Source organism: Anastrepha ludens, chromosome X, assembly GCF_028408465.1.
Source record: "Anastrepha ludens isolate Willacy chromosome X, idAnaLude1.1, whole genome shotgun sequence".
Lineage (NCBI taxonomy): Eukaryota > Metazoa > Arthropoda > Insecta > Diptera > Tephritidae > Anastrepha > Anastrepha ludens.
Window position 1 is genome coordinate 71,096,039 of NC_071503.1, and position 18,920 is coordinate 71,114,958.

At 38.9% G+C, this 18,920-nt stretch overlaps 1 long non-coding RNA gene across 1 annotated transcript; it reads right to left on the minus strand.

The window, feature by feature from the left end:
- Nucleotides 1-2,072: 2,072 nt before the first annotated feature.
- On the minus strand, nucleotides 2,073-2,818 carry LOC128870470 (uncharacterized). Its single transcript, XR_008455385.1, has 2 exons — nucleotides 2,689-2,818; nucleotides 2,073-2,628 (listed from the first exon to the last, which is right to left on the minus strand). It is a non-coding gene; the product is annotated as an uncharacterized LOC128870470 (long non-coding RNA).
- Nucleotides 2,819-18,920: the final 16,102 nt, after the last annotated feature.

Consider the following 18,920-nt stretch of genomic DNA (forward strand, 5'->3'; position numbering starts at 1 on the left):
ATTTACGTTTTTAGCCGTTAACTCGCGTTAAAAAAAAAACTAAATTTGTTTCCGTTTATTTCATTTATTTATTTAATTCAACAACTACTCCGATGAACGGGAGGAACAAGACTGACTTAAAACTATTTACATTTGTGTTTTTATAGGGTAATTCAACATTGCATTTTCGTAAGGGGAACGGAAATGCAATAAATGCGAATTTGACAATATTTGTTAAAATTTATTGTATTATTTTCTTAATACACTTCAAGTTACTTTTTGAAAAATAATAAATTAATATTAGTTAGTATTGCATTTACGGTATGGGAGCGGAAGTGCAACATATACATATTTTATTATTTCACTTAAGGTTCATATGTGTACATATTTGCTTACTTGCTAAAAATTGCTGATTATGTTTTAATAAAAAATGGTTTATTCTCTGGGAAGTTTATGAATTGCGACATGTGCCGGAAATCGATATTTGGTTACTGCTATTGTCAATTTTATTTAAAAATTCTTCGAATTTATCAGGTACATTGGCTTTAAAATCAATGTAACTGTTTGTATATGTAACTCACGTGGTTTTGTTACAATAGCATTAAAAATGATGTTGATAGATGTCGCCACGTACTGAAGAACATAATTCAAGCTTTACCAAACTCTGAGAATTTAACCTTAGAAGACGTTGAAAATCGTGTTTCTTGGATCTGTTCACGGATTTTTTCAATACTTTATTCATGTTTCTTATAGAATCGAATTTAAAAGGTGGCAAGCACGTTCATCTGAGGAAAAAGCACTTTTAGCTAAGAGAAAGGAATTTGTTCAGAGGAAGTTTAGAGAACAATTAGGCTTGATAGTTGACAAACCGCGAAGTGGAGGAAGTGGCACCTCTAATGATGGAAATACAGCACGAAAATTTTTCCTTCATTCAACCATATCATCCGAAATCACAGGAATAGACAAACACGTTATAGACAGATGTAGTTATCTCCTACAATGTCTTTCATCTGGTTTTAAAATTAATTCAAATAAATTCAAAATATACGCACTAGACAATGCTAAAATTCTAGTTGGTAAATATTCATGGTATAATTTACATGCATCAGTTCATAAAATGCTCATCCATGGGTCGGAGGTGATCGATCATTGTTTATTATCAATTGGAGAATTATCCGAGGAATCAGCTGAATCATGTAATGAATTAGTGAAACAATTCAGACGTGACAATACCAGAAAGCACTCAAGAACTGTAACTAACACGGATCTTTTGCACAGGCTTCTTCTTAATTCCGATCCATTTATATCTAGTCTACGAAAATTACCATTTAAAAAGAAATCTATGATGTCAAGAGAAGTGTTAGATTTATTGAGTTAAAAGTTTTGTATTTCTAAGTACATTAACTTTTTTGGAAGTGAATATTTTATTGTTTTCATAAATAAGAATAAGTTAACTGTCATCAAAGTATACTTTATGCTCATCCTTTCGGAATTTAATGTTTTTCTTTCTATTATTGTTTATAATTTAAAATTTATGCAGAACTTTAAACAAAACAAAAAAATTGTATATAAAAAATGTGTGTACCTAATTTTCCTTTGACTTTTTATATTAATTATTTATTACTTTATTATGTATTATTATTATTATATCTTATATATCTTCTTATTATATATATATTACTTTTAATATGTCTTAATGTCTTTTTAACAAATAAGAACATTTCTCAACTTAAAAACTTACTAAAAAGTCATTTATCACGCCAAAATTTCTTATGACCGCTCTTCCTACGCGGCGGGACCACTATGCGCTGTAATAAATTCGCCTTGGTCGGAAGGCTTTAGGGTTCGATTCAGGGTTGGGCCTGTAAACTGTTTACATTGTTTACAGCAATTGTTTACATGTAAACAATGTAATTGTTTACAAGCTAATTGTTTACGTAAACAATTCATTTTTGTAAACAATTGTAAACAGTTCATTTGTTTTGCCTTTTTTTATGAGTCAGAAACAATCTACTACTAATTAAGCATTTTCACTATTTTTCAAACAGTTTTCCAAGCTTGTAATAAAAATAATAAAAAGATACGCTTTAATATTTAGTATTTTAATACTTTTATTAATTTTCACTGTCCGATTCTTCATTGATTAGGTTAGTTTTCATTTGATAATAAATAAAAAGTAGCTTTTTGGACCTTGCAAACGAGAGTCTGTTCCTCAAATCTGAATGAATAAAATTCCAATTCGAAAATAAGCGTTCAATTTGCGCTGAAGAGGAGGGTATATTGATTAATTTCAAAGCTGTTTCTGCCAGATGTGGATATTTTAGCGATGCCATTTTCCGAAGTAGGATCTTCTGTTCAGAAATAGGTCAAACTCCTGTTTTTTTCTTTTTCTGCTTTTCACAAGGTTCTTTAAAACATATCGCATTACTTGAGGAGCATGATGAAGGTGTTGCTTCTGGAGTTGTTGAAGGCTGCGATTCTGATGATATGATATCAAATACAATATTATCTGCATCAATAAGGGTGCTACTTGCTGACACGTCCATTACTGAATGTGCGGAATCATTTAATCTCATTGCACTGGTGTCGATTTCGTCCACTTCTAGAATTATAGTGTCATCAGTATTCTTTTTCTGTGAACATCGTTTTCTAAAAATGATAGGTTGTTCACTGTATGCGCGTATAAGATTTTGATATAATTACACTTACCTATGCGATACCAGTCGATCTGTTGCAATGTTTGACCACAAAACAAACACTGGGCTGAGTATTTTCTGCCATTTTTTATTTGTTTGTAGTTAAGATTTTTCCAAATTGGCCTTTGCGGTGCACCGCTCATTTCTCAACATAAGACGTCGAGTTAGATAAATAAATAAATGTGCAGAATTCTGACCTGTCAGTCATGTGCGAAAATTTTGTTATCGATAAGGGTCACAGTACCAGTTGTGTTCAACAATCGATCTGTTTGCCTTGATAGTTTACAATATAAGTTGAAATGGCATATGCTGGTAAACGTTTACAATTGTTTACATTATTTACAATTGTTTACAATGTAAGTGTAAACAATCCAAAAAATGTTGTAAACGCCCTACCCTGGTTCGATTTGATGCTCGATTCCATTCTAAGAATATAGTTTTTATATAAAAATTTATTTAGGCAGTTGAATTTCTTCATAAAATGCTAATGCTTCTTGGTAAAAATGTGGTTCTTAGGTTTTAAATATTGCTTTTTTCAAGGAGTAAGTGTGCCACGTAGCCGAATGGGTTGGTGCGTGATTACCATTCGGAATTCACAGAGAGGTCGTTGGTTCGAATCTCGGTGAAAGCAAAATTAATAAAAACATTTTTCTAATAGCGGTCGCCCCTCGGCAGGCAATGGCAAACCTCCGAGTGTATTTCTGCCGTGAAAAAGCTCCTCATAAAAATATCTGCCGTTCGGAGTCGGCTTGAAACTGTAGGTCCCTCCATTTGTGGAACAACATCAAGACGCACACCACAAATACGAGGAGGAGCTCGGCCAAACACCTAACAGAAGTGTACGCGCCAATTATTTATTTATTTTTATTTTTTTTATTTTTTTTTTTTAAGTGTGCCACGTAAGCTTCAATCGCTTTTTTTATTAACTAAGGGAATAATCATTAAACCTGCTACATTCACTTGTGACTTAAATATTCAACAACAATTATGTTATTAAGGTTTAGCCCAGAAAGCAGATTATGGCAACTATTATAGTTTCTGAAAAGCTGGACTTAAGTTTGGAGGAATCGCAAACTTTATATGAAAGTGAGTTTAGCTTTTGGTGTACTGACTGGAAATTCATAGAATTCCACCGTCCATAGCAGAGAGACGTGATGCTTGTCAGCATACGAAAGTGGTGAACGGTATTCAGAAATAGCGGTATTGATACTGAGACTTACGAATGCAAGATCAATAATCCTATTAAGCTTGCTAACAAAATAGTTTATCTGACAGCTAAATCATTTTGAACAAGATGTAAAATGTTACTGTTGTTACTATTTAGAAGGAATGTAGATCCACATCTAGATGAATCTTTTACGCAAATACAGACCAAAATGGTTTCAAAATTGTGAGGAATTATATGAAAGATATGTTGCACGCCATCAAAGTATCGCGGTCCAATGCGAATCTATTCACGGTGATAGCAGTAGTACAAAAATATTAACACGTATTTTGTTTTTGCTTCTGGAAAACTATTCACAAATATGGTTACAAATATTTACTTACTTCTTCCATTATAATATAACACGTAATGGTTCAACGGAATCATTGAGACTAAGAGAAGTGGTTCGTCGTTAAGGCCATCTGTAATTCATTGGGTCAAACATACATATTGGTGCCCACCATAATTGTAGAAGCCTGATCCATCACCTTCACGCGGTAACGGTTGTGTGTTGGTCAACTAATGGGACTTGTTACACTAGTTGCATGATGCACAATTGGCTAAGATAGACAGAGTCTTAATGCGAGGTATACATGGCTTAGATGTGAAAATGCGAACTCCGGATACTATTGGTATCTTTTTGGATAAATAAAATATTAATCATTTGACAAAAATAAGCGATCCGCATTCAACTGCTTCTGAGTTGGAGTTATTACACTCGGCTGTGTGCAACGTTATTGGACATGCATCCAATCATTTGTCAGCAACACGGGTAGTTGTTGAACAGGAATTGGCATTTGTTGCTGATACTATTGGTATCTTTTTGGATAAATAAAATATTAATCATTTGACAAAAATAAGCGATCCGCATTCAACTGCTTCTGAGCTGGAGTTATTACACTCGGCTGTGTGCAACATTATTGGACATGCATCCAATCATTTGTCAGCAACACGGGTAGTTGTTGAACAGGAATTGGCATTTGTTGCTGATAATATAAAAACATCACATTTTGCTCCTAGGCCAACACCTTCGGAACAAGATTCTTGGCTCAAATTCACAGACTCTTTGGACTCTGAATGCTTGCGTGGTGGCAAAATTAATGTCATCGGGTAAGTCTGTCATAGATAAGTCTGAATGAGCCGATATAGGTTCAGAACTTAAAGGCTGGACAGCATATTACCAGAGAACAAATGGCTCTCATCTAGGAGGTAGTTTTCGATGTTGCGATCGAGCTCAACGGCAATAACAAACCGGTATTGTAGGGGCCAGTGCACAGAAACGGGCTACTGTTCCTTTGTTGAAATGAAAATATTGTCAAATGGACGCAAACTAATTTCAACCTGGTCTAAAAGAAGCGTGGGCTAGCAAAGGCACTTATTGAAGAAAACTAGTCCTCGAAAATTATTGTTTCTTCCCACAGAGCACCGAGCCCTCAAATGAGAAAATTATCCTGACAATTAGAGCGCCAAACTATCTAGCTTAGGACAAAATGCCCCCACCGAGAGACCTTCGACTAGCAAGGCTGCGGTAGAAAGGCAGAAAGCGCTCAAGGTCCCTAGCAGTGTTGAGACCGTAAACTGGCACACTCGCAGCAATCGACGCAAAAACATGCTGGAGAACTTAGGAAACGAGAACACCAAAACTTCTGGAGGGAAACCGCAAGAGATGAGTATCCTAAACGTGTTACAGCTGAATCTTCACCAAGCCAGAGGGGCCTCGGACACCGTGTGCAAAAAATTTTTCGATAAAAAGTTATCCTTGGCTCTAAACAAGTATTAGAAGATGGAAGTTGGTATCTTAAGAATGCTCGTGGCCTAGGGCAGCGATTCTAATTGATGACAACACTAATTACTTCCCTATTTCAAAGTTTAGTAGTCAGGATCTTGCAGCAATCTTGGTAGAGGTTTCTACGGACAAAGACAAACTCGAAATTCTTTTTGCGTCCGCTTATTTCCCAGGAGATTCCTCTGACATACCTCTCAAAGAGGAGCAGGAGCTATTTGGGCGCTGCCAACTACTCAGCCTCGAATTTGTGATCGGATTGACGCAAATGCACATAATTCTGTCTGAGGTAGCTCAGATATTAACAAATTATCTTTTATGAAAGAATATAAATAATAGTAATAAAGGTACTAAGCCTACCTTTGTTACAGAAGTTAGGCAAGAGGTACTTGAACTCACTTTAACTAGCGCCTACATCTCAAAGTTTATAAAAAATGGGCATGTGTCTGATGAAGTTCCTCTATCAGACCACCTACATATAAGATTTGATTCATCGGACTTGGGAAGAGAAGTTTTCAATTCGAAAAGGGCAGTCTCCCTATCTAATAATATTAGTTCTGTGGGCGAACTTGAAGAGGCTGCGTTTCTACATACCATGAAAGCAAGGTGATAAAAACACATAATTTCAACCATTATTCCAAGTGTGGGGCTTCTATAGGGTCCCTCTTAGCAACTACAAGAAAGAATTAGGAAAATCCAAGCGTGAATCTTGGAGGAAGCATTGCGAAAGCATTGTCGAAGCACCGGAGGGCGTTGACTTTACAAAGCCTTGAACACAGATCACACAAATGGTGTTACTGCTTTAAGAAAACCAGATGGTAATGCACCCGGTACACGTTCCGGGTTCATCAGAAGCAACGGTACAAGATAACTGGGATCAATACGGCAAAAGGTCTGTGTTGAATAAAACAGCGTGGAGGTTGTCCGGAGTAGAGTTGGGTATTTCCCGAAAAAATCCCAATCTCGAGAATCGGGATTTCTCGAAATAACGAAAATTTCAATTCTCGAGATGCGGGATTTCCCGAAAATAATTTTTGAGATTTCTCGAGAATTCTCGAAAATTCGGGAAAAATTCCAAAAAATTAAAAAAAAAAAAATTTAAAACCAGTGTAAGAGCAATGAATTTCATAAAATATTATTTTTATTTATTTTTATTAAAGTATAAACTGCATAAAAAAATATTTGAAAATATTACTATTTCAATTATTGCAAACAAAAAAGTGAAACAAAAATAATTACAAAAAAATTCAAAACAAAAATAATTCAAGATTATACTTATTAAAATAGGGGAAAAAAGTGATTGTAAACATTATTTCCCAAAATGGTGTTTTAAAAAACACAGACTGTCAATGGCTTCGTCTGACAATCGCGTACGCTTTTTGGACACAAAATTACCCGCTGTAGAAAAATTCCTCTCATTTTGAGTCGATGTTGGCTTAACAGTGTTAAAAGCCCCGATCAGTCTTTCAACATTTTGTGTTTTCTCTCCAGTTTTTTCATATAGTTTTAGCTCGTTTCTAAGCGACGAAAACATCTGGTTCGCCGCATGTTGCGCAATGTCTGCTTTCGGTTTTGAGCATTGCTGAACGTATTTTTCAAGCTGTTTCGCCATATCTTCTTCATCGACGTTGTTGGTTGCAAATACGTCTTCATCGTCAGAACTAGACACTGCTTGGTCTTCTTGAATGCTCGTAGAAAATAGACGAACCAAGTAGTTTTCTGCTTCTTTTATCAATTCTGTTTTAGAACAGGTGTGGAAAAATTCAGATTTGTCACTAGAGCTGTTAACTGGATCGTGTAAATATTTAAAGGCCGAGAACAAACGGCTAGATCTACGAGCTGTTAAGTTTTTTTTTTAGGCTGGATAAGAATTCATTGCCCAATTCGGTGTGCTGATTCTCCAATTTTGTGAACAAAAATTTGAGAATAGAATCCGCAGCAAGTAAGTTCACATTTTGGCGACTAAGTGCTTCTACAGCAACACGTATAGGTTTAAGAGCATTTATGATATCCCCGCAATACTTTTCTTCTGCGTCAGTAGTGGCCATAAAATTTAAATTAAGAGTGTCGAGCGCCTTACGAACATGCTTGCTGATGCAAATGTATCTGGCCAGCATAGTTTCCAGGCTATTCCAACGTGTTTTGCAATCCAACAGCAAGAAAAGCTCTTTCTTCTCGACCTCTTTAACATAATTCTGCAAGATGGCATTCCGTACAGGCGAGTTCTTGAATTTCAAAACTATCTTGCGAACCTTTTTTACGATTTCAAATGCAGACTTTATAGTGACCGTCTTGTCAGCAACAAATACGATATTGTCGTCCTCGTCATCGGAAGCGTTTTCCGCATTAATGTCGGAAAATGAAGTACTGGCTGCATTGTTTTCATTTTCATCGGAGCCTCTATCATCCGAATCGTCTCCATCGCTTACGTCACTATCGTATATCCTGTTTGCGACTTTTCGTTTCTGGTACATTACCTCCATGACCGCCAAATGTATGCCGTGATTGTAGCAAATCTGTTGATGCGCTGGTGATAGTCTCCCAAATTTGATCATGACACTGGCACCATCACTTGTAATAGCCACGATGTCGGACTGTAGTTTTATATTGAAGTCTGAAAGCTTTGCATTTACGAGCTCATATACAATACTTTTTCAGCGGGACATGATTCCTGAATGCGAACCAGGCCAAGGTTGTCAGATTGTCCATCGTCATAATATATATGGATGTTCATGTAACGTCGGTTTCGCACGCTTGTCCACTCGTCGATGCTCAAGCTGAACTTACGCTGTGCAGATTTAAAATTTTCAATTTTGATACTATTACGAATGAACTCACTTTTTGTTATCGCGTTTATTGGAATTCCATCTTTTGCAGCCAATTTTGCAACAATTTGTTCAAGCGATTCAGGCGAGGAAGAAGTATTGAAAAAGTTGTGAAGAGTTCGGGTCTTCTTGGCTGGTGGCTGTTCTTTTGGAGCCTCATGTTCCCTTCGTTTCATGTTGTGTATCCTCTCCATGTGACGGTGAAGTCCAGATGTTGAGGATGACTTGCATTTAATGATTTTATTGCATTTCAAACATGTTGCTTCGTCGTCAAATCGCTTGAAAAGCTGCCACACTTGGTCGTATTCGTATTCTGAACTCATGATTTTTAATGCTAAAAATTCAAAATATGTTTTAAATTTTGTTTTTTAAAGGAAGTAACTAACCGGTACTCACAGTCAACGATACGTCGATTCAAAACTTAAAAATAAGTAATATTTGGACCACAAAATATTTTATTATACGGTGTATAATTTATACTTAATCAGGTACCACAAAATGAAATGCACCCGCTCACTACAAAAAATAAATTTACAAACGTCGTCTGTGCAGTCTGCGAACAAATTGAAATTGCTTGACTATTTTCAAAGCATTTCTAATTGCTTAACTGCTGCTACATATAAGAAACACATAAAACTAAACTTCATTAGCTTGATGTTACAGTGCTTTCCCTCGACATAGCATAGCAACGCATCTAGCATTTACTCTGTAGTCACCCTAAAACAAAAAAAAAAAACAAACAAACAAACAAATGGAACAGTTATACTGTTGTGGCTTTTCGCATAGCAATTGAAACTATGGTGTGAATTGTATGTGATTCTGCGAAACAGTATGTAGTGTGCGATTCTTTGTAACATAATGGCCGTTACAGTTTGGTGTTTCCAGGTATTAATCATATGTATGTGTATTCTTTTACTTTTGAAAGAATTGTTTTTTCTCTTAATATTTGACAACAAAAATTAAAAAAAAAAAATGGATTTCTCGAGAAATCTTGAAACATTCTCGAGATTCGGGATTTCCCGAAATGCTAAAATATTCAATTCTCGAGATTCGGGATGGAAAAATATCGAGAATTTCTCGAGAATTCCCGTCTGGAAATTCCCGAAACCCAACTCTAGTCCGGAGTAATTTTTGTATACGAAAAGGTTAGCTGAGCTATTGAGTCCTTTCAGCCTTCAAGGCACCAGACGAGGACCATATCTGTCCAGTTTTCTTAGGGGGTCTAAGGGGACTATTTATATTGCTAAAACCAGTTGTCGCAATTTGGTATGGCGTAAGGTCAACGTGGTATTTATCCCGAAATGAGGTCCCAGGATCTTCCCAGATTGTACAGACCAATTAGTCTTACATCTTTTCTATTGAAAACGAAGAAAAGATTAGCAGATCTTCATATTAGGGAAATTTTGGAAACAACAACACCACTGCACCAATTTCAGTTTGCATATACTACAGGACAATCCATGGAAGAAGCAAATCATTATGTTGTAACCAATATAAAGAAAGCTCTAAGTTGTAGACAAATTTCTTCATGTACTTTCTTACATATTGAAGCCGCCTTTGATAAAACGGATTATCGTAGAATAATTTTCTCAACTCTAGCGGCTGAAACTAAATGAAGGCTGCCCACAAGGAGGTGTTCTGTCACCAGTTCTGTGGTCTTTGAATGATGATACTCTAATAAAACAACAAGAGACAGGCTTTAATGCGTTTGGATATGCTGACGATCTTCCGGTCATTGTGTCAGCCAAATTTGGAGGTACGATTTCCAACATCATTAATCAAGTGCTGATCCTCATATCAGACTGGTGCCGACCTAAAGCGATATTTATTAATCTTTGCAACACAATCCTTGTTCCCTTAAAGTTGGATTTTGGTCCAAGAAACAACTATAAGCTACTCCAATGACATTAAATATCTAGATATTATCGGCCGCCGTAGTCGAATAGGTTGGTGCGTGACTACCATTCGGAATTCACAGAGAGAACGTCGGTTCGAATCTCGGTGAAACACCAAAAATTAAGAAAAACATTTTTCTATTAGCAGTCGCCCCTCGGCAGGCAATGGCAAAACTCTGAGTGTATTTCTGCCATGAAAAAGCTCCTCATAAAAATATCTGCCGTTCGGAGTCGGCTTGAAACTGTAGGTCCCTCCATTTGTGGAACAACATCAAGACGCACACCACAAATAGGAGGAGGAGCTCGGCCAAACACCTAACAGAAGTGTACGCGCCAATTATTTATTTTATTTTCAACTCAGCAACATTGCATGGATGAACTTAATTCATTTTTTGGCGATGAAGCTCCATCAAGGACCAGTGTTTATCGATGGTATGGTGAATTCAATCGTGGTCGTAGTTCACTCCAAGACGAATTTCGTGAAGGTCCTCCAAAATCAGTTGTTGTTCCGAAAACCATTGATGCTGTGCGCGAACTGATATTGCAAGATTGTCATGTGACCTATCGTGAGATTGAGACAATCTTAGGCATTAGTGGGACCAGCATACATTCAATATTGCATAAACATTTGACTGTGAACAAAATTTGTTCGCGTTGAATCCCACATAATTTGTCAATCGCTCAAAAAAAGCCTCGTGTCGATTGGTCGAAGGAAATGCTCAAAAAATACGATCGCGGGGCTTCGAAACACGTCTACCTATGACATCGTGACAGGTGATGAATCATGGATTTACGCGTATGAGCCCGAAAGTAAACAGCAGTCGACTGTATGGGTGTTTCAAGATGAGCCAAATCCAACAAAAGTTGTTCGCGCACGAAGTACTTCCAAGCAAATGGTCGCTTATTTTTTCGGAAAAACTGGATATGTCGCAACCGTACCACTAGAACAATGCAGAACAGTAAATTCTGAGTGGTACACAACCACTTTTTTGCCAGTTGTCTTCCAAGAAATTAGGAAAACCAATCGCCAAAGACGGATCACTCTTCACCAGGACAATGCGAGCTCTCATCGGCTCAAACAACTGCATTTTTGAGCACCCAAAACATCGAATTAATGGGTCATCCGCCGTATAGTCCTGACTTGGCACCGAATCTCTTCTTTTTATTCCCGTACGTAAAAAAAAAAACTGAGAGGTCAACGTTTTTCGACACCTGAAGAAGCGGTTGCGGCAATCAGAATGCATGTTTTGGAGGTACCTCATTCAGAGTGGCAACATTGCTTCGACAATTGGTTCAAAGCTTGGAAAAGTGTATAGATCTTCATGGAGAATATTTTGAGAAACAATAAAGTGATTTTCGATGATTAAAATTTGTTTTTGTTCTCTAATCCCGACATATAAAAGGCACCCCTCATATGTATATATTATATATTATACATAAACGTCTAAATTGGAACTCTCCCCTTGAAATGGTGATAGAAAAAGCCGCCAAGTGGACCTGCCGGAACCTTTATGGCAGAGCATGAAACCCAGAGTTTAAAATGATGATTAAACCAAGCATCACCTTTCCCTCCTTTTTTGGTGGCGGAAGGCCAAACAAGGAGCCCCTAAAGAACTACTTGCTAGTTTCAAAGACAGGCCAGCCTGGAAATAATTGGTGATATGAACATAATGAAATTGCTAATAAGCTCGCTAGGGAGGGTTCGGCTGTGGTATCAACGGCGGAAGCTAAATGCAGGGTAAATAGTTGGCAAAGTTTTTGTTTTTATCTAGTTCAGCACTCAGAAACAATTAAATCCATTGTACTGCACTCGGGTTCCTTTTTTAATTTTCCTTAAATCTACTCGACCTCCAAAGACCCAGAATCCAGATTCGAGCTAAGGCGGGGCAGACGCACAGAAAGTGGTCCGCTGTCTCATTCTCTTCTCCACAAGCTGGGCAGAGTACACTATCTCAGATGCCCACCCTTTCCATGTGCTTTTCCCATAGAAAAAGGCCCGTCATCAGCCCAACCAGCCTCCTGCAGTCCCTTCTGCTTAGTGACTGGAGGAACTGCGACAATCGGTCGGATTTGATAAGTAGCTTCCTCTCTCAGCCTGCCAAGTTCGCTTGTGGGTTAGAGTAACCCGTTTCCCAACCGTGGTTTTGATGGCTGCAGAAGGGAGTGGCAGAATGGGCTCCGGGTTAAAAAAGTTGGCCTCACAGCTTAGCCTGGCTAAAGAGTCAGAGATCTCGTTTCCTGCGATACCCACGTGTCCCGGGACCCAAGTTAGCATTAGGCTATTATGTCTACTGACATAGTTCAGCCTGGATTTACAGGACTTGACTACCCTTGAAGTGGTTGGCGGGCTGTCTAAGGCCATGAGCGCAGCTTGGCTGTCATTGCAGGCACATAAAGATCTGCTTTTCCATATGTTTTCCACAACAAATTTCATCAAGTCTTGAACTACATACACGTCCATTTGAAACATATGCATGCATTCCAAGAGCAAAGTTCACTTTTGTCCCCCGGATTCCACGTAGATCCCAGAGCCGGAGCTGTGCTCGGTCCTGGAGCCATCCGTGAAAATGCGAAAACAGTGTTTGCTGGGCTCATTTTCTGAGTTTGACCACAGTTGAGCCTATGGCAGCACCACACTGTATCTCTTCTCAAGCATGACTTTGGATGGCATGGAGTCAAGGGGCATGGCAAGGACCGTTGGATCGAAGTACATGCCTCCTCTATTGTCCAGTGCCGTACAGGGGCCGTACCAGTTCCCATGGTGTTTCCGCCTGCAGATGGCTTTCAAAGCCTCTCCTTGGATGAAAACATCAAGTGGTTGGCAAAGTACTCAAAGAATTGCCCATAGTCAAGTCAAGCCAAAAGGCTTATAAGACCTTATATATATATATATATATAATTGGCGCGTACATCCTACAATAAAAAAACTGCACAACATGTTTTCCTTTATCTTGGAAGACGGTTCCATATGTAGAGGTCCACGCAGGTGAGGAAAGTTACTGATTGCCATTCATTTGGGGGTGGTCACGACGATTCCTACACAAATGGTCCAATCAGCTCACAACTTCCCCGGTCTTGAGAGCAGGGGACATAGTCAAAATCACTACTCCTTAAAAAAAACCCTAAACTCACGGTGGAACAGCTATGACAGTGAGCTTGCTTGTCGGGGTAGAATCAAGATCAATAGCGAACTCCGTAGAAGGTCTGGCGAACCTACGGTTTCAATTAGCCTTCCCATGGCGGCACCCATGGATGACCAAAAAACAATGCAAAATTCAAAAACAAAATCATATGGATATTTCGAAAATGTGCATAATTTAGACACTGCTGGCGAACAACAATCACTGGCTGAGGCTTGGTCCCATCTCCAGTGAGAAAATGGATCTCGACTTGCAGGGAGGGGCACTCGGTCCCTCTACCAACGAGTCGGAGGAGACAGATACTCTGCTAAGCCAGGAGTCGGCCGGAATGTCTATCTCCTTGGAACAAAAGATAACTCTCCTAGAAACTCGTTGAGAAAAATATGAGGAAAAAATTTAAAAGACGGCTGAAAACAGAGTGAAGCTGTCCGGAGCTGGACGCAGGAGACTAAAAACCTTAGTCGTTGAAGGCATACCGCTGGAAACAGCCCGGTCCATGGCGATGAGGCCGTCCAATGCACCTGCCCCCGCACAGACAATCTCTAAAAGATCCCGTTCTGGTGGCTCCACACTCACATCGAGTTCCAGGCCGACGAAGTTATTTGCACCAGCTGTCAACGAAAATGTTGGCAACTCATCCACAGTGCCCGCAATCTCTGCGTCGGCTTGCAACTTGATGGAAGGAGTAGGGACCTCAACCAAGGGCAAATCTGGTCCTGGCAAAGAGGAATCGGTGGTCTCTGGAGAGCAGGCTACAGAGGGCGCTTCCACGAAAGTTCCATGCCCAGTACCTACTCTGGCAGAGTCAAAAGGTTGGGAACATACAGAATAATTTCCCGGAGGGAATTTGTTCCACCGAAGAAACAACAAAGGTACAAAGATGCATCCTTGATAGGACGTATGAAAGTCGGAAGGGTCTGGTAAAGCCACACTTTATAGGCTACAGTCTCAAGCCTGGATTGTTAAATCTTAACTCTCTGAACGATGCCAGAGAAGGAGCAAAATTGAAGGTAGTGGACGAGGCAGAATTGCCAAAAGCCGTTGGCTACTTCCCAAGCTCAGCTTCCTGGCCCTACGAACGAATATTGGGACAAATTGAGTCGCAGAATTCGGAACTTGGGGTCAGCGATGGGAGGGTACTCCACCGGCTCGAGTACTGCTAAACATCCATAAGCCAACAACGGTTCCCAAATCCCCAAAGCCTAAGCCAAAGTAGGGAAGTGGCAACACCAGTGCCAAAAAACCCTCCGCTCTCTCTGGCCGGCTAAGGAAATAAGGAAGGAAAGACCCGGAGGCTGCGGAAACAGTATGGAGCACAAAGGGTGGTACAACGTGATCTCGTGGCAGTATAGGCAGAAGTGCCCAGTACCCGAGGAAAAAGATCGATTGGAGGATGCTACTTCCTGCGAAATCCAGCATTTAATGGCCTATTGCCGCAAACAAAATTTGCAATGGGTCATATGATGCGATGCTAACGCACATCACTGAGTGAGCTTGGACATCAATGTAAGAGGTGAGTGACTCCTTGATTTTATTGCTACAAATATTATGTATATAATTGACGCGTACACCCTTTTTGGGTATTTGGCCGAGCTCCTCCTCCTAAGTGTGGTGTGCGTCTTGATGTTGTTCAACAAATGGAGAGACCTACAGTTTCAAGCCGACTCCAATCGGCAGATATTTTTATGAGGAGCTTTTTCGTGGCAGAAATACACTTGAAGGTTTGCCATTGCCTGCCTCTTAATTTTAGTGTTTCATCGAGACTCGAACCTAGGTTGTCTCTGTGAATTCCGAATGGTAGTCACGCACCAATCCATTCGGCTACGACGGCCGCCCTACACATACAATTATTATAGTGGTAGCAAATAGAGGCAATAAATGTGATTGCAAGAAGGCTAACTGAAGTCTTACGGAGAGTCTGGAGGAAACGGGACAGCTTCTGCTGGACACTCACTTTCCGGACTGTGTCAGTGTGGGAGAGGGCAGTGAAGACACAGAGGACATCCGGTTCTTAATGTCTACACGCAGGGAGCTCTCCCTTGGGCGTAAAGTTTTTACTGTGACCAAAACTAAATGGGCGATCTGCACCTTCAGTCCATTTAAATCACCAGGTGTTGATAACATGCAGCCATGTCTACTACAGCACAGGGTGAATGTATTAGCACAGGTTTTGACAAATACTTTCAAAATAAACCTGGAATTAGGCATAGTGCCAAAAATTAGGAAGTAAACTTTCATTAAGAGAGCAGGCAAAAAGGCGGACCACACGCCAAAAGCCTTTAAACCCATAAGCTTAACTTCTTTCCTGCTCAAAGCTATGGAAAAATAATTGATCAGTATGTTAGAGGCGCTTAAGGATTCGCCTCTCCATGTTGAACAATACGCTTACCAATCAGGCAAGTCAACAGAAACTGCCATACATAGCAGTTACGACCAAGATCGAAAAGGCGTTTGCTGGTAAGGAGATTGCCCTCTGTACATCGGTTGACAGTACGCGAGTATTCGACAATGCTTCATTCAGCTCTATTGAGGGCGGTATGGTTAGGAAGGAAATATATAGACTAATCATAACGGGGAGAATCGACACACACCATCTTTTTGTCGATTTCAAAGCTGCATTGGATAGTACGAAAAGAAGTTGCCTTTATGCCGCAATGTCTGAATTTGGTGTCACCGCAAAACTTATACAGATTTGACATGCGAAACAACAGTTGCCGAGAGTGGACGTGTTGAACTTGTGCTCCAAATAAATTATCTATTTAAACAATTTTAAAGTGTCAAATTAAACCAAAAGTTACCGTGACTGGGTACCAGCGATCAGATACCCGTCTTAGACATCAGCCAAATCACTTGGAACAAATTGATAAATAAGCAAACAGATAAGTAAGCAAAACTAAAAACAAAAAAAAAAAATAAAAAAACTGAAACAATTGCGGCAGAGAGAGGAGAGCGGCCTTCAGCTGTACTTGTTTATCAAAATTAAATACTGTGCGGCGCGCCACCTATGCACTGCCATAGAAATCTTAACACCGCCAAATCGAATAGGGCTGCCATTTAAATAAAAAAAAAAAAAATGAATTTGCAAAGAACAGCTCCACCGGGCGGTGGAAACTCGTTAAAAAATCGAACCACTATTAATACACCATCTATAGGAGGAAATCTATTAAAAAAAAACAAGAAAATATAGAGAGAGAAAAAATTAAAAACTTATCGAAACAACTACAAAATATGCAACAAATTTGTGCTGAATTAAAAAATGAGCTACAACAGCTAAAAATAGAAAACGCTAACCTAAAAGCTCAAACTGTAGTCACTTGGTTTTACAATGCACAGCAAAATAAAACACCACCTAAAAACGAAACCGATGAAGAAGAGCTAGATCGAGAGACGGACTGGATCTTAAAAAAACGTCCATCTAAAAAACGAAAAGCTGTCAATTCACCTGAACAAATGGCTAAAATTCAAATTTGAATACAGTAATAGCCAACAATAAAACACCACAAGATGATAAAAAAGCCCCACGTCCGCCACCAATTATGGTAACAGCTGAATGTGAGTACCAAAAACTGTTCAACATTGTAAAAAACGGGTCTAGCAATGCGTTCTCTATTAAACTTCTGAACAATAAGATCTATAAAATAAATACATTTGATCCAGATGATTATAGAAAGACTACAAAGTCGCTATCAACACAAAACATTTTTTGGTACACTTTTGAAAATAAGCAAACAAGACCAATAAAAGTTATAGCAAAAAATCTTCATCATTTGTGCGATCCTACTGATATCATACAATATCTTAAAAAACAAGGCCTAAAAATCACTAATGCAGTTAACAAGCTAAAATAGAAAACAAAGGAGCCACTAGATATGTTTCTGCTCACATTCGAATCAATTGAAGATATTAAAAAGATATTTGAAATAAAAACAATCTTACATGCGGTTGTCAAAATTGAAGCGATTAAACAAACAACATTAATTCCTCAATGTAAGTCATGTCAGTCCTACGGACACACTCAAAATTATTGCGGCAAGCAGCCACGCTGTGGCAAATGTGCGCAGAAGCACAAAACAATCGACTGCACAAAATCGAAGGAGCAGCTGCCAAAATGCTGCAACTGTGGAGAAGCACACCCTGCTAGCTACAGAGGCTGCATAGTAGCCAAAGAACTACAAAAAATTCGCGACAAAAAAATCGGACAGCGGAAAAATAACACTGAGGCTGAAAGCCAAACTAAAGGAAGAGAGAAAAATAAAGATGAAGCTAGTACAAAATCAATATCGCATAAACCAATACCAATTCCGGCCCCAAGCAATCTACCAACCTATTCACAAGTGGCAAAAATTAACGAAAATGTCACTATACATGAAGAAAATATACTTTCAAAAATATTGCAAAAACTAACAGAACAACAAGAATTTAACAAATCACTGGAGCAAAGGTTGCAAAATCTTGAATTTAAAATTTATCAGTCAATTACACATGCCTAATTTTTTAAAAATAATGTTATGGAACGCGAACGGTCTCCCAAAGCACCAGTAAGAATTGGAAATGATTCTCAATTCAGAAAAATCGACATTTGTTTAATTTCTGAGACGCATTTCACTAATCAAACTTTTTTCAAGATCAAAAACTTTGAAACTTACCACGCTATTCACCCAAGCAACAGTGCACGAGGCGGAAATGTCGTAATTATTAGAAGCAATACTAAACGCTACGAACAAGAAAAAGTCAGCACCAATGAATTCCCAGCCACTACCATCACAATTAATGCTGGAGGTGATCTAACATTGACAGCTGTTTATAGTCCTCCAAGGCACCAAATCAAATACGATCAATATGTCCATCTTATTGAGCGTCATAAAACAAAATTCATTATGGGCGGTGATTTTAATGCTAAACATATCCATTGGGGATCTAGGCTAACCACCACTAAAGGAAGGGAGCTCTTCAAAGCGCTTCAACAAACAAACTGTAACACTGCATCTTCATGGATGCCAACGTATTGGCCATCTGATCCACAAAAAAATCCGGACCTTATCGATTTCTTCATCACCAGAAAAGTCTCCAGTGCATATCTTAACATTGAAAATGGGATAGACATGAGTTCAGATCACTCTATCTAACTCTCAGCGAAACGGTAGTGTTACGTGATCCAGTTCTCAAATTAACTAGTCAATTTACCGACTGGGATTATTTCCGCAAAATGTTAGAAGAATCTGAAGACAATACGTTTCCAATGGAATCAACAACAAAGATAGATGACGAAGTTTTAAAACTGACGAGAGAAGTACAACACTCTGCTTGGTCGAGCACACCTCCTTTAATGAAAATTTCCGCTGGCCACAAATACACAAAAGATATAAAAGAAATGGTGCTAAAAAAGCGAAAAATGCGG